Here is a 13,841-nt window from a genome sequence, read left to right as displayed (position 1 = left end):
GGGGATTGAACCCAAAACCCAGGCATGTGCCCTGACTGGGAATTGAACTGTGACCTCCTGGTTCATAGGAGGCTCAACCATTGAGCCATGCCGGCCAGGCTGACCCTGGGCTGTTTTTGATTCTGCAAAAGTGGTAGCTCATTTGATATGCTCTGAATTTGCCGATGGTGGGCGTAACCGAGCTCTGACTAGTGTCAGGTCAGGCTGACACAGTGGGGGTGTCCTCCAAACCTCAGTGCACCAGGGGCTGACGTGAGGCACCTACTCTGTTAGGGCGGGAGAGGGGGCCCTTGCCACTCTCCACACACATTGTTCTTTTTAAAAAAATATATTTTATTGATTTTTCACAGAGAGGAAGGGAGAGGAATAGATAGCTAGAAACATCAATGAGAGAGAATCATCGATCAGCTGCCTCCTGCACACCCCCTACCGGAGATGTGCCTGCAACCAATGTACATGCCCTTGACTGGAATCGAACCTGGGACCTTTCAGTCCAACGCTTTATCCACTGAGCCAAACCGGTTTCGGCTCACACACATTGTTCTTGGCAAGATGGGGAGACGAGGCCATCAGGGCTGTGTCCTGGGCCGATGACTGCACAGGGACCCAGAGGAGAAACTGACATGGAGACTGACTGCACTCACTGACTCCCGTGGACTAGAGGAGGATTGGGTGTCCCTGGAAGTTAGAGGAGGGGTCAGGACTCAAAGGCCCGAGGCCAGGCGGGTCAGTGTGTGAAGCAGGCTGGGTAGGTCTGCATGAGGCTGTGGAGCCTCTAAAGGGCTCATGGCAGCCCTACCTGGTTTGGATAGAGCGTAGGCCTGCAGACTGAAGGGTCCTGGGCTCGATTCCGGTCAAGGGCACACGCCTGGGTGGAGGGCTTGATCCCCAGGAGGGGGCGTGCAGGAGGCAGCCGATCAATGATTCTCATCTGATGAATCTTGCCCTTCCAGAGCTCACAGTCTGTTGGGAAAGTCAAAGATTTTCAAGATGTACCCTTCTCTCTCCCTTCCTCTCTGAATTAATTAAAAACTAATTTTTTAAAATAAAGAACTTAGGGCCAATCAACCTCAACCTCATAATGGCTGCCATGTGAGAATGTGAGTCCAGTGTTACGAGGTTTAATTTTTTTAAAATATTAAATACTCTCCATTCACTCTTCCTATACCCATCCATCCACCCATCTGTTCCTATACCCATCATCTTACTGCTATCATTCAAGTCCCCTTTCATCCACCCTTGCCCCACGCATTGACCACATCCATTTAGCGTCCATCCATTTTCTTTCTTTTTTTAAAAAAATATTTTATTGATTTTTTTACAGAGAGGAAGGAAGAGGGATAGATAGAGAGAAACATCAATCAGCTGCCTCTTGCACTGGGGATGTGCCCGCAACCAAGGTTCATGCCCTTGATTGGAATCGAACCTGGGATCCTTCAGTCCGCAGGCCGATGCTCTATCCACTGAGCCAAACCGGTTAGGGCTCCATCCATTTTCTTATGTCAATGTCCATCCACCCCTTTATCCATCCGTCTGTTGACATCTATCCATCCATTTTAGATCTTGTATCCAGTAATCTGCCCATCTTGCCATATGCATCAGTAATCCACCCTCCCATCTGTCAACCCACTATGCATTTATCGTTGGAATCTTGTTCTGCTTATACAGTCCTCCATCCTTATCCAGTCCTCCATCCATCCATTCACCCATCTCCATTTATCTTGCCACTTATGTCCTCCCATCCATCTACTCCTCTAGCTTTCTATCCACCCATCCACTCATCTGTCCTGTGTCATGCCCCCATCATCGTCCATCCATTCACCACTATCCCCCTCAGTCCCCACACTGCTCCTCCATGTGTGCACCCCATAATCCCCGCACACACCACCCATAGCATGACTGGAACTTTCCATGTCCTTCCTCCCCAGGTGGGGCCCAGCTCCATCCCTGACTTGGTTCAGGCCTTGCTAATGGAGCAAATGGCTGCTGTCCCTGGTCCTGGCTCTGAGCTGGGCTCCCGCTGGTCCCCACCCAGGAAACCCTCTGGGGCTGCTGCCCTGGCCTCCAGACTCAGCTCCTGCTGGGCCCCTTCCTGGCTGGAGGGTGGGAAAACCAGGAACACCTACCACACTGGTCAAGGTCAGTGTCTCTCGACAGACTGTGGGCTCTGGGAGGGCAAAGTCTTCCCCAGAGCTTCCTAAGTGGGCCCAGTGAATGGCGCTGAGTGGGGGGCATGGGGAGAATATGCTGGCGAATGCAGAATTCATTCACTCACTCATCCCAGCTCTGGTCAGCCTCTGCCACCACGGCCTGCCATCTGTGCCTGTTCTCAGGCCATGGGAGTCAATGTTTCTCATTTGTTTCTCATTTTTTTATTAAGTTATTATAAATGTACATATCTTACCACTGCCCCCACTCCCATCCATGCCCTCACCCTCCAGTGTTTTGCGTCCATTGGTCATGCTTATAGGCATGCATACAAGTCCTTTGGTTGACTCTTATCTCCCCTACCTCTCCCTGACCTTCCCGCTGTAATCTGACAGTCTGTTTGATGCTTTATGGGAGTCAATCCTTGGACTAGGAGAGGTGTTGAACCCCAGACACTGAGCCCACAGAGGGGTGGGGCCCTGCTCAAGGTCACACAGGGAATCAGTGGCAGAGGGAGAACTGGAATCCAAGATGCAGACTCCCCTCCACCAGCTAGAGACCAGTTCTGGGGCAGGAGGAGCCGGGGGCAATTCCAGGCCAACACGAGAAGCCTCGGGGTTACTCCAGGTTTTGTCCTGGGGATCTTCACCTGACTGGAGGGGAGAAGCCACCTTTCCCCGTCCCTTGGCCTTGCCCTTGACCTCCACACTCCAGCAGGACTATGCCTCTTCTGGTCCCTGCCCTCTTCCCCTCACATCCCTCCCATCCACCCATCATCCATTCATCCATCCATTCCTCCATTCATTCCTCACGTCATTAAGGACCTATAGGAAGAGAGGAACTACTTCCAAGTGGTGCCATGGAGACGATGTGTGAAAATGGTTATACTAGGCCTGGCACATAGTAGGTGCTTAATACATGGCAGCTATTGTGGGCCGGACCCTAGCCCAAGAGTCTTTGAGAGTAGACAGGCTCCTATTCCAGATTGTTCTGGCTCACTTCCCCGCCCTGACTGGGAATGTCCCGTCCCCCCACCCCCACCCCCGTCCCAGCCCATGGGGAGCCCATCCCACGTGGCGGAGGCTCCAGGCAACCCTCAGCTTCTCCACTCAGCCTCGGGCACGCCCCGCCCCGGGTTCTGAGACAGGAGGAACACGGAGAGGAGCACGGAGAACGGGAGTTACTATCACAGCTCCGGCAGAGTCCTCCCCGCAGCCCTGCGGGCCCTCACCCCTCGCCGGCGTGCTGAGCAGCCGGGAAAGGAGCGCATCTGCCGCCCTGCTCGCTTCCCCGTGCCACGCTGATTACAGTGAGAGCCGGGAAAATGAAAGGTTTTCGGGATGCTGCCAGGGCCCGCGCTGCCGCCTCCCCGCCCTGCAGGCACCACAGATGCCAGGCAGAGCCGCCTCCATCAGCCACTTGCCCCAGCCGGCAGTGCCACGCAGCTTAGGGGGGCTTTCCGTCCGTCCCTGCTGGCCCGGCCGTGGAAAGGGCCTCTCCGGGGCTGGTGGTGGGAGACCGGGGCTCGGGGAAGGGACAGGAGCTGTCTGTGGCCCCCGGGGTCTGGGCACAGGGCCAAGAAGGAGCCAGGCCAGTGGAGACCCTGCGTGCCCAGCAGCCCAAGGCCTCGGCCCCTGGCCTGCGGGTGGGCCAGCCTTGGCCGTCCGGGCCTCCCCATTGCCAGGTGCTCCTCATTGTCACTCCACCCACCCTGGGTGCACACTCTGCTCCTGTCCTGCGGGCTCGGGAGACTCCGGGGTGCCCCCCACACTGCTCCCCAAGGTGTGGGGCCCAGACAGGGAAGGCGATACCACCCAAACTGAAGCAGAACGTCCCATCCAAAGTGTAGGGAGGGTGAGCTGGGGTTCAGGGAGGGTGAGCTGGGGTTCGGGCAGGGTGAGTACCCCCGCTGAGTGGCCCTGGGCCAGCCCTCGCCTCCCTGAGCCTCAGTTTCCCCTCTTATAGCTGAGGGGATTGATAGTATGTGCCTTGCAAGTAGTGAATGAGAAGGGAGGTGTCTGGGGCTGGCAAAGGCTAAATGCACCAGCCCTCGGTCCAGCCCCCTTGGGGCTCCCCCACCTTTCTGGGGAGGGTGGGCCCCCCAGAGCCGGCCTGGCCCTGCTCCTTCAAGGGCAGGGCAGGTAGAGGCCTACCTGGGCCCCGGCTACCTGAGCCCGGCGGCGCTGGGCCCTGAGCGCCAGGCCTCCCCCCATCCCGCGTCCCCCCACCGTCCCCCACCGTTCCCCCCCGCGCTCCCGCCGCAGGGCCGCGCGCGGAGGGGGCCGAGGACCCGCCCCTGGGCCCGGGCGCGGCCGGGCCCTCCGGGGCGGGAGGCGGCGCGCAGAGGCCCGGCGCGGCCCCGCCCTCCCTCCGGCCTCCCGCGCGGGCCGCGCTCCAGGCCGCGGAGGCCGCAGGCCCGGGCGGGCCCGGGGGCGGAGGCGGGAGGCGGCGGGCGCCCCGGGCCCGCGCGGCCGCCCGCAGAGCCCGCCCTCCCCGCGGAGGCCCCGCCCCGCCCGCCGCGCCGCCGCCGCAGGTACTCACCGCCCGGCGCAGGCGGCCCGGCCGCCGGCCGCCCGTCCACGCGGCCTCGGGGCGGCGGCCAGGCCGCTCCCGGCCGGCGCCCTCCATGCCGAGGCCGAGGCCGAGCGCGGCGCCGGAGCCGCAGCCGGCGCGGCCGGGGCTCCCTGCCCCGCCCGGCTTCCCGCAGGGAGCGCCCGCCCCCCGCCCCCAGCCCGGCTCCCCGCCAGCGGGCCCCGCGCAGCCGCGGCTGCTTCCGCGGCAGCCCCCGCGGCGGCGGCGGCCCCCCGGGGCGCCCTCGGGGGGTGCGGGGCCCGGCCGGGGCAAGGGGCGCCGAGTGGGCCCCCGCGGGATGGCGGCGGGGCTGGGAATGAATGAACCGTGTGAGCATGAATGGCAAAGCGCATGAATGAATGAGTGCAGGCCCAAGGAATGAATGAATGAGTGAATGAATGAGTGAGGAATGAATGCACTGGGGGACTTGGAGTGAAGGAGGGAACGGGTTGAAGCTGGAGGCCCTCAGCCCTGGCCTGTCCAACCAATCCACCCATCCACCCATCCATCCGCCAACCTATCCAGCCACCTGCCAAGCTGTCCATCCGTCCATCCTTCCGTCCATCCACCCATCCATTCCCTCAACATGTAACGGACACCTCCCTGCTCCAAGCCCTGGGGAAATGGCAGTGAAAGAAGCCCAGTTCCTGCCTCACAGGTTTCAGGGGTAGAAACCTCCACCCAAAGAGCCTGACCGGCCCAGCTGCCCATCTCCAGCCCCGGGGGGCGCTCCCTCCCTCACCACAGGCTGGCTTCCTGACCTGGCTCCTCTCCCTGGCCTCGTGTCCCTGGACCAGGTGGTCCATTGACGGGAGGGTCTTCCTCCCAGAGAAACTCAGAAAGGAGAGGAGACGTCAGGAGGGTCACCCCTTTCCTGGCCCTGGCAGGCCCCCCCGAGGAAGGGTGTAGGGTGCAGGGTGAACCTTGTCCTTCCTTCCAGACGCAGTGGGCAGAGCGACTCTGGTGACCCCCGGCCAGGCTGGGGCCTCCTCAAGAACCAGCCTCAGCTCCTGGGGCATCCAAGCTTGTGGGGGCAGCTGGGCCAGCGCGCCAGCCGAGGCCGCACAGGAGCAGCCAGGTAGGACCCGGCACAAAGGACACGGGACCAGCACGGATCTGTGCGCGGGAGAGAAGGCCCCGAGGCACAGGCGCCTGACTCCCGTCCTCCCTCCGGCCCCCGTGGCTCAGAGTCCACGCGTGCTTACATGGCTTCCAGGCTCGTGGCAGGCGAACGCATGCTGCCGATGCATGCTTCATCTATTTAAACTCTCTCATTGTGGTAAGACATAAAGTTGACCGTTTTAGCCACTTAACTGTACAGTTTCAGCGATGATAAATACATGCGTTGCTGTGCAGCCATCCCCGCCATCCAGCCTACTTCTTGCACGTTGAACCTTTGCAGTTTCCACTCATTCTCCTTTAATGAGGGGAGTAGGCTGCTCCGTGCGGGCACAGGGCAGCGCTGGGGGAAGGCGGTGAGAGCGAGGGAGGTGAGAAAACCCGTGAGAGGGAGACGGGAAAAGAGTTAGCAGCGACTGGAGCTTTCTGGTGTCAGGCAAAGCCTGCTCTCTTCTCCCCCTCAGGCCCCACATCGAGTAACACGTGGACAAAGGGGGTGCAGGGGGGTTCCCAAGTTCCCTGGGGGCCAGGGTGAGCATCGGAGGCCACCCCCTGCCTCCAGATGCATGGGGCCACCCTCACTTAGGATGCATGGAGGTGGCAGCTCAGGTGGGGGTGTGGGTGGCTGTCCACATCCCTCCTGCGGGACCCCTTCAGGTTTCCGCTTGGGGCCTCGGTTTCCCCAGACTCTGCCCTCTGGGGTTCTGACGCCATTCAGGCCACCTGGAGGATGGGGGGTCACAGCCCATGAGAGGCAGAGGGAGTCCCAGAGGGCCTGCCCACCTCCCACCTGCCAGGCCTCCCCTCCCTGCCCTCCCCGGACCCTGAGGGGACCAGCGTAACGGTGGGATGTGGACGGAGCGTACACATGAGGCTCTGCCCACCCTTCCTCCCGCTCAGATGGTGCCGGAATGTTCGCGCCCCCCCACCCCCCCAGCTCTGCTGCTGCCAACGCTGCAGATGGCCGGGCAGGCGGAGGAGGGTGGCGTGGTGGCGGCGGCCCATGCCTCAGCGCCGGCAGCTTGCACACTTGAGCGTGGCCTGCCTGGGAAGGCCCCAGGAGAGCACCACCCTGCCAGCCCTCGCCTCCCCCGGCCCCTGCTCTCTGGCGATGGAAAGAAGGGAAGACAGCCTGTGCTGGCTTCGGGGGAGGGGCACAGCCTTTTTGGCAGGTGGGTAAACTGAGGCTCAGAGAGGCACCGTACCTTGTCTGTGGCCACTTTGCAAACAGGGCTAAACTGGGATTGTAAGACCTGGATCAACCTGGTCAGGCAGTCCCCCCCATTCAAGGCTCATCTCCACAGGACTCGCCCCCGGGGTCTCCGAGGAGACGGTCCAGGTGACCTGAACATCCTGGCAAGATGGGCTGGTCCGGAAGGGCCCTGCAGGGAGTCCTGCCGGAGCCTGGAGCACCCGTGGCATCCGGACAGGCTTCCTGGAGGAGGTGAGGTTTCGGCGGAGGGTGGGAGGAAAAAATCAAAATGGCAGGGCTTGGAGACCATGCCCTGGGCGTGTGCAGGCCTTGTCCCCAGGCCTCCGACCCTCATCTGGGCCTCTACTGACCACCCTGGCCACAGTCCCCACCCCCTATCCCTCAGCCGCATCCCCCAGGTTAGTTTCTTCACGTCTCTGAGTCCTCTCCGATGTTATGGGATGTATTTGTTCACCGGTGTGCATTGATCTCCTCGCTGGAGTGTGCAGTCCTAGGTCAGCAGGGGACGGGGACCGGATTGAACACATGAATGGATGAGCAAGGGGGGTGCTGCCCAGCTTCTGGTCCCGGTGGCTGAGTGGACGAGGGAGGTCAGCAGGTGAGGGTCCCTGAGAGTGAGTCCCTGGAGGCCTCCTGCACCGGGCGCAGGGGAGGGCCCCTCCCTTCCCCTCGCACCCGGAGCCTGTTGGTCCTGAAGGCAGATCCTGGCCTTCCTTCCCCGCAACCAAAGTACATGCCCTTGACTGGAATCAATTCTGCGACCTTTCAGTCGTCAGGCCGATGCTCTATCCACTGAGCCAAACCGGCTTTAGCAGTAGCTGAGAGGTTTGATCCCTCCACACCCCTCCTCCTGAGGTGCCCTTCCATGGAATGTCCACCTGGAAGACTCCTCCTCCTGGGAGCCTCCCCAGATTGCCCCAGGCTGGCCATCCCCCCTGGGCTGGTCTCCTCCACCCCTACCCTCTCCACTGGGCCTGGCGACACAGAGAACGGGTGTCTAGCACCTGCATGCACACCGCAGGTGGTGAGAAATTCCCTCCCTTTCCCCGCTTTTGGCGGGACAGTCCCGGTTTTTAACAATTTGTCCCGTGTCCCTCAGCGTTTTTTTTTTGTTTGTTTGTTTGTTTGTTTGTTTTTAAATAGGGACTTTTTTAAAACACCGCGGGATGCAGGACAAATTGCTAAAATTTGGGGAAAATCGGGACTTTTTAAAAATATGCCACGAGATGCGGAGCACATTGTTAAAAATCGGGACTGTCCTGCCGAAGGCGGGATGTCTGGTCACCTTACTTTCTCCCAGGAGTCTCCATGGTGGGACAGTCACCCAGGAAATTCTGAGCTGCAGCTTGTCCTGGGTTTCCCTGAGCGGACGGGTCTGAGACCCCGCCCAGAGGCACCCTCCCAGCTCCTGGTCAGCGCCCGGCACTCGCCGGGAGACAAAGCCAGGGGTGCTTCCTCCAAGTGTCCCCCCTGCGCTAGGCCCCGGGCAGCCTGCCTCTCTCACGCCAGGGAGACGGCCATGGAGCCCTCTTGCCTGCTCCTCGGGCTGTCTCTTGTGCATTCCAAGGGCCTTCCGGTCTCCATGGAGGTGCCCCCTCCTCCAGAAAGTCCTCCCGGACCCCTAGCTCCTCTCTTTCCCTGTGCTTCCCGAAGTTTGGCCCTGACCTCCGTGGGAGCCATGGCCCAGGGATTTCCCCCTCTGCCACACAGCGGGCCCCGCAGGCCGGGCTGGACTGGTTCCAGGTGCTTCCTCAAAACTCACGAGGGTCTGACACCCGCAGCTGAAGCGGTTCAAGTAAGGGGAAGACACTGACTGACTGACTGAATGAATGAATGAATGAATGAGTGCCCCTGGAAGCACTGAGCCCAGTGTGAGGGGAAGTGGAGCAGGCCGGTGCCTGCAGAGCCTTGGCACACACCAGATGCCCGTGGGCAGGACTCCAAGCAGGTTAGGAGGAGGACAGGGAGGAGCCTGGGCACCGGGGCACCAGGGCACCAGGGCAGGGAGGCGGAACCAGCCCTCTGAGAGGTCTGGGCGGTGAGCACAGGACGAGAGGCAGGGCCTGAGGTCAGGGACAGCTTCAAGCCACGCTGCCGGAGGCTGAGTGCCAAACCCTCACCTGGCGGCTGCCCTGAGGGAGCTCAGGCAGTGCAGAGCCAAAGGAGAGGATGCCTGGGGCTGGGTGCCCCGCACACCCACCATGCCCAGCCCAGACCTCCCCGTCCCTCTAGGGCATCCATCCCCACAGTCTTTCACTTGTGCACCCCCTCATCGCCTGCCTCTCCCTGGCCAAACATCACGCAGGGGGCAGAGAGAGTGCGGGCTCTGGAGGCACCCCAGGTGTCAGCTGGCCTCCCTCCTCCCTTCTCCTCCCCCTGCAGAGGCTCCGTTTCTACATCTGTAAGATGGCACGATGACCCCTGGTCTGCAAGACGTTGTGAAGATTGGAGACAAGGTCTGTAGAGGCCCTGGCACAGCCCCTGGCATGCCAAGAGGCTCCGTGGGATTTGGGTTACTTCGGGAATCGGGTCTTGGGAAGCATGGAGCTGGGAAACTGAGCAAATCTGAATTCTGGTCCTTGCTGAGCAGGAGGGCAGGGCTGGACCAGGGGCTGTGAGATTGCTCTTATGGGCCAGCTGAAGGACTACATTTCCCAGCCATCCTTGCGGTCAGGACTGGTCAGGTGGCTTAGGCCTAGGAACTGTATGGAAGAAGTTGAAAGGAACTTGCTGTTGTTTATTGTAAGCCATAAATGACTTACAATCAACTGTCCTATTTCCCCCCCCCCCCCTCACCCAAGGATATGTTTACTGATGAGAGAGAGAGAGAGAGAGAGGGAGAGAGAGGGAGGAAGAGAGAGAAACTTCGATGTGAGAGAAAAACAGATCAGTTGCCTCTTATAAGGCACCCCAACTGATACCGAACATGCAACCTGGGTAAGTGCCCTGACTGGGAATCAAACCTTCCACCCTTCCGTGTATGGACAGTGCTCCAACCCACTGAGCCACCCTGGCCAGGGCTAGGCTGTCATATTTAAAGTGCACAATTCTGTGAAGTTTCAACATACAGATGCACACGTGTGAAACCAGCACCACCATCTACGTGGCCAGTATTTCTGTCAACTGCAGAAGGTCCCTTAGGCCTCTTTGCAAGCCGTCCCTCACGTCCCCAGGCAGCCGCTGCTCTGCTCCCCACCGTACCGCGTGGCTTGCATTTCCCGGAGTTTTACATAAGTGGAATCACACAGCATTATGTACCGTCTCTGCTTTTGTGTGGGCGGGGGTGTTTCTGGCTTCCTCCGCTGAGCATAATGATGTTGCGGTTCGCTCATGCTGTGTGCATAATAGCTCATTACTTTATTGTTGAGTTACATTCCACTGTTTGAATATCTGTGGTTCGTTTACCCATTCACCCATGAATGGGCATTTGCGATTTTCCACTGTTTGGATCTGTAAGCAAAGCGGCCGTGAAGATTTGCCTCCGAGTTTCTGTGTAGACACATTGCGTTAGTTCCTCTTGGGTAGAACGGCTCCACCCTATGGTAGGTGTGTCTTGAGCTTGTTAAGAAGTTGTCCAGCCCTGACTGGTTTGGCTCAGTGGATAGAGCGTCGGCTTGCAGACTGAAAGGTCCCGGGTTCGATTCCAGTCAAGGGCATGTACCTTGGTTGCGGGCACATCCCCAGTACGGGGTGTGCAGCAGGGAGCTGATCAATGTTCCTAACTCTCTATCCCTCTCTCCTTCCTCTCTGTAAAAAAATCAATGAAATATATATATTTTTAAAAAGAAGCTGTCCAGCCGTTTTCAAAGCGCCAGCGCCATTTTCCACCCCCTTTAGTGGAGCATGAGCTCCCGCTGCTCCCCATTCTTGCCAACACTGGTATGGCCAGGCTTTTTCATTTTGGCCACCCCCAGCAGGTATGTAGTGATATCTCCTTGTGGCCTTAATTGTCACTTTCCTAACGACCGAAGCTGTTGAGAATCTAGCTTCACGGAGTGTCTGCTCAGTCTTCACCCTGTCTCTTAGTGGGATTGTTTGTGTTGTTTGTGATTCAGCTGTAAGTGTTCTCTATATATTCTGAACACAAGTTCTTGGTCAGGTACCTGCTTTATAGTTTTTTCCTGTCTTTGCTTGCCTTTTGCCTTTCTTAAAAGTGTTTTGGATTTTTTTATCCAAACGCTCTATCCACTGAGCCAAACCGGTCCCGGCTTGGTTTTTTTTTTTTTTTTTTTTTTTTAAAGACAAGCTAGAGGCCTGGTGCATGAGATTCATGCACTCAGGGGCTGGGGGACGGAGAGGGGGAATCCCTCAGCCCAGCCTGCTCCCTCTCGCAGTCCGGGAACCCTCAGATATCCGACTGAGGGCTTAGGCCCGCTCCCCAGACACCCTCGGTGCTGCTGCGGAGGTGGGAGAGGCTCCTGCCACCACCGCTCTCCTTGCCAGCCGTGAGCCTGGCTCCTGCGTGGAGTGTCTCCCTCGTGGTGGTCAGTGAGTGACCGGTTGTTCCTCTGTTTGGTCCATTTGCATATTAGCCTTTTATGATTTAAGAAGTTTTCATTTTAACAAAGTCCACTTTGCCCATTTTTTAATTTTATGGTTTGTGTTTATTGTGCTTAGGAAACGTTCCTAACCCATCGTTTGCTGCTAGTATGTAGAAACTCCATTGGCTTTAAACCTGGCGATCTTGCTCACCTCACGTGTCAGTCCCGATAGCGTGATGGCAAATGCCTCGAATGTTTTTACATGAGATGAGCATGGCATCTGCGTGTAAGGACAGTTTCCCTTTTTGCTTTACACGGGGTATGACTTTCCTTTTGCTTTGTTCTCTCACCTGATTGCACCACCGACGACCGCCACTGCAGGGCTGAATAGAAGAGGGGAGAATGGACACGCGGACCCCGATTCCTTCTCAGGAGGAGAGCAGCGAACCCTTCGCCACCGAAGGTAGGCTGCCGTGGAGCGGTTACGTTTTTCTTAGACGCCCTTTATCAGGCTGAGAAACTTCCTTTCTCTTCCTAAGTGTACAGAGTCTCTTATTAGAATTAGCATTGAGTTTTGTCAAAATTTTTTACATCTGTTAAGATAATTATATGTTTTTTCTCTTTTAGTCTGTGAGCATGCTGAATCACACTGATTGATTTTCAAATGTTAAACCTATCTCACATCGCTAGGATAAACCCCATTTTGACATCATGTCATTCTTTTTACATTGTGTTGGATTCTTTTTACGTTCGTTGTGTTAGCTTCGAGTGGCAAGTACTTTGTTAAGGACCTTTGTGTCTGTGTTCATGAGGAGTATTGCTCTGAAAATTTCTCCTCTCGTATTGTTGCTGTCCAATGAGCTAACGCTGGCCTCCAAAGGTGATTCGGCCGCTTCTTCCCGCTTCTATTTTTTTAAAGAGTTTCTTTGGAGCAGGTAATATTTCTCCCTTCCTTAAGTGTTTTTGTATCACTGGTTAGAAAAGCCATCTGGGTCTGGAATTTTCTTTGTGGAAGGAGGTTTTTTATTTTATTTTATTTTTTGGAAGGAGGCTATTTATTTGTTTCCTCCTTTTTAAAATAGAGTTATTTTTATTTTTTTAATCTTTATTTTTGAGAATTATAACATGTTCCTTCCCCCCCATAGTCCCACCCTATCCCAGGCCTTTGCCACCCTATTGTCTGTGTCCATAGGTAATGCATATCTTACCTAATAATAGACAAACATGTAAATTGACCGTAAGTCCACTAGGACCACCAGCCAATAGGGAGTGATATGCAAAGCAACACAACAAAGATGGCAGCTAATTTGCATACACAGGTGCTCAGTGACCAGTGGGTAGGACACTTGTGTCGTCATCATGGCAATGATGCAGGCATTGTGCCCCACCCCAGGTCTCTCAGGGCCTTTGGGCAGCATGAGAAGGCCGGGCCAGAGCCGAAAGAGGTGGCTTCAGGGCTGGGCTGGAGTGGAAAATCAGTGCCAGTAGCCAAGGAAAGGAAGGCCCATTCTAGCATGAATCTTCATGCATTGAGCTTCTAGTATGATATAAGATCATTCTTTAATCTCTTCCTGAAACCCCCCCTTCCCTCTGAGAATCATTAGTCTTATTTCATTTCCATGCCTCTCATTCTATTTTGTTCACCAGTTTATTCTGTTCATTAGATTTCTTAATCATTTATTTTGATTTTTAGATAGATATGTATTTATTGCCTTTTTGTTGTTCATATTTTCTCCTCCTCCTCCTCCTCCTCCTTCTCTTCCTCTTCCTCCTCCTTCTTCAAGAATACCCTTCAATATTTCATGCAGTGCTGGTTTGGTGGTAATCAACTCCTTTAGCTTTTTCTTGTCTGTGAAGCTCTCTATCTGACCTTCAATTCTAAATGATAGCTTTGTTGGGTAGAGCAGTCGTGGTTGTAGGTCCTTGCTATTCATCACTTTGAATATTTCTTGTTACTCCCTTCTGGCCTGCATAGTTTCTGTTAAGAAATCAGCTGATAGTCATATTATTATGCCCATATTTCAAGATCCCCAAGGACCACCAGGGAGCCGAGTCCTATGCAAAAGCAAAGAGCCTTTATTAGCTGGCCGGGTGAGTGACTAGACTGGGTGACTGCTCTGCCATTCTCCACGCAGAGAGAACAGAGAGCAGTAGTGACTGTTTGTGTAGGACCGCTGTTCAGCCCATTAACACATCCTGTTTTTGTAGAACAAGTAACCCAAGACAAAACAGTTTTTCCCAAGCAATGTCAGAGTCATGCCATTGATGACCAAGTTGTTCACAGGGTCATCCTGTTCCTCAGGAAGCTG

The 13,841-nt window shown here is 56.5% G+C and overlaps 1 long non-coding RNA gene across 1 annotated transcript; it reads left to right on the top strand.

Annotated features, from left to right (window-relative positions):
- Positions 1-7,121: 7,121 nt before the first annotated feature.
- LOC123651250 lies at positions 7,122-12,172 on the top strand. Its single transcript, XR_006739842.1, has 3 exons — positions 7,122-7,282; positions 9,434-9,507; positions 11,914-12,172. It is a non-coding gene; the product is annotated as an uncharacterized LOC123651250 (long non-coding RNA).
- The last annotated feature ends 1,669 nt before the right edge of the window (positions 12,173-13,841 follow it).

Source organism: Pipistrellus kuhlii, unplaced genomic scaffold (assembly GCF_014108245.1).
Source record: "Pipistrellus kuhlii isolate mPipKuh1 unplaced genomic scaffold, mPipKuh1.p scaffold_m20_p_41, whole genome shotgun sequence".
Classification (NCBI taxonomy): Eukaryota; Metazoa; Chordata; class Mammalia; order Chiroptera; family Vespertilionidae; genus Pipistrellus; species Pipistrellus kuhlii.
The sequence above is the reverse complement of the archived record's forward strand: the minus strand, read 5'-3'. Positions and strand labels throughout refer to the sequence as shown.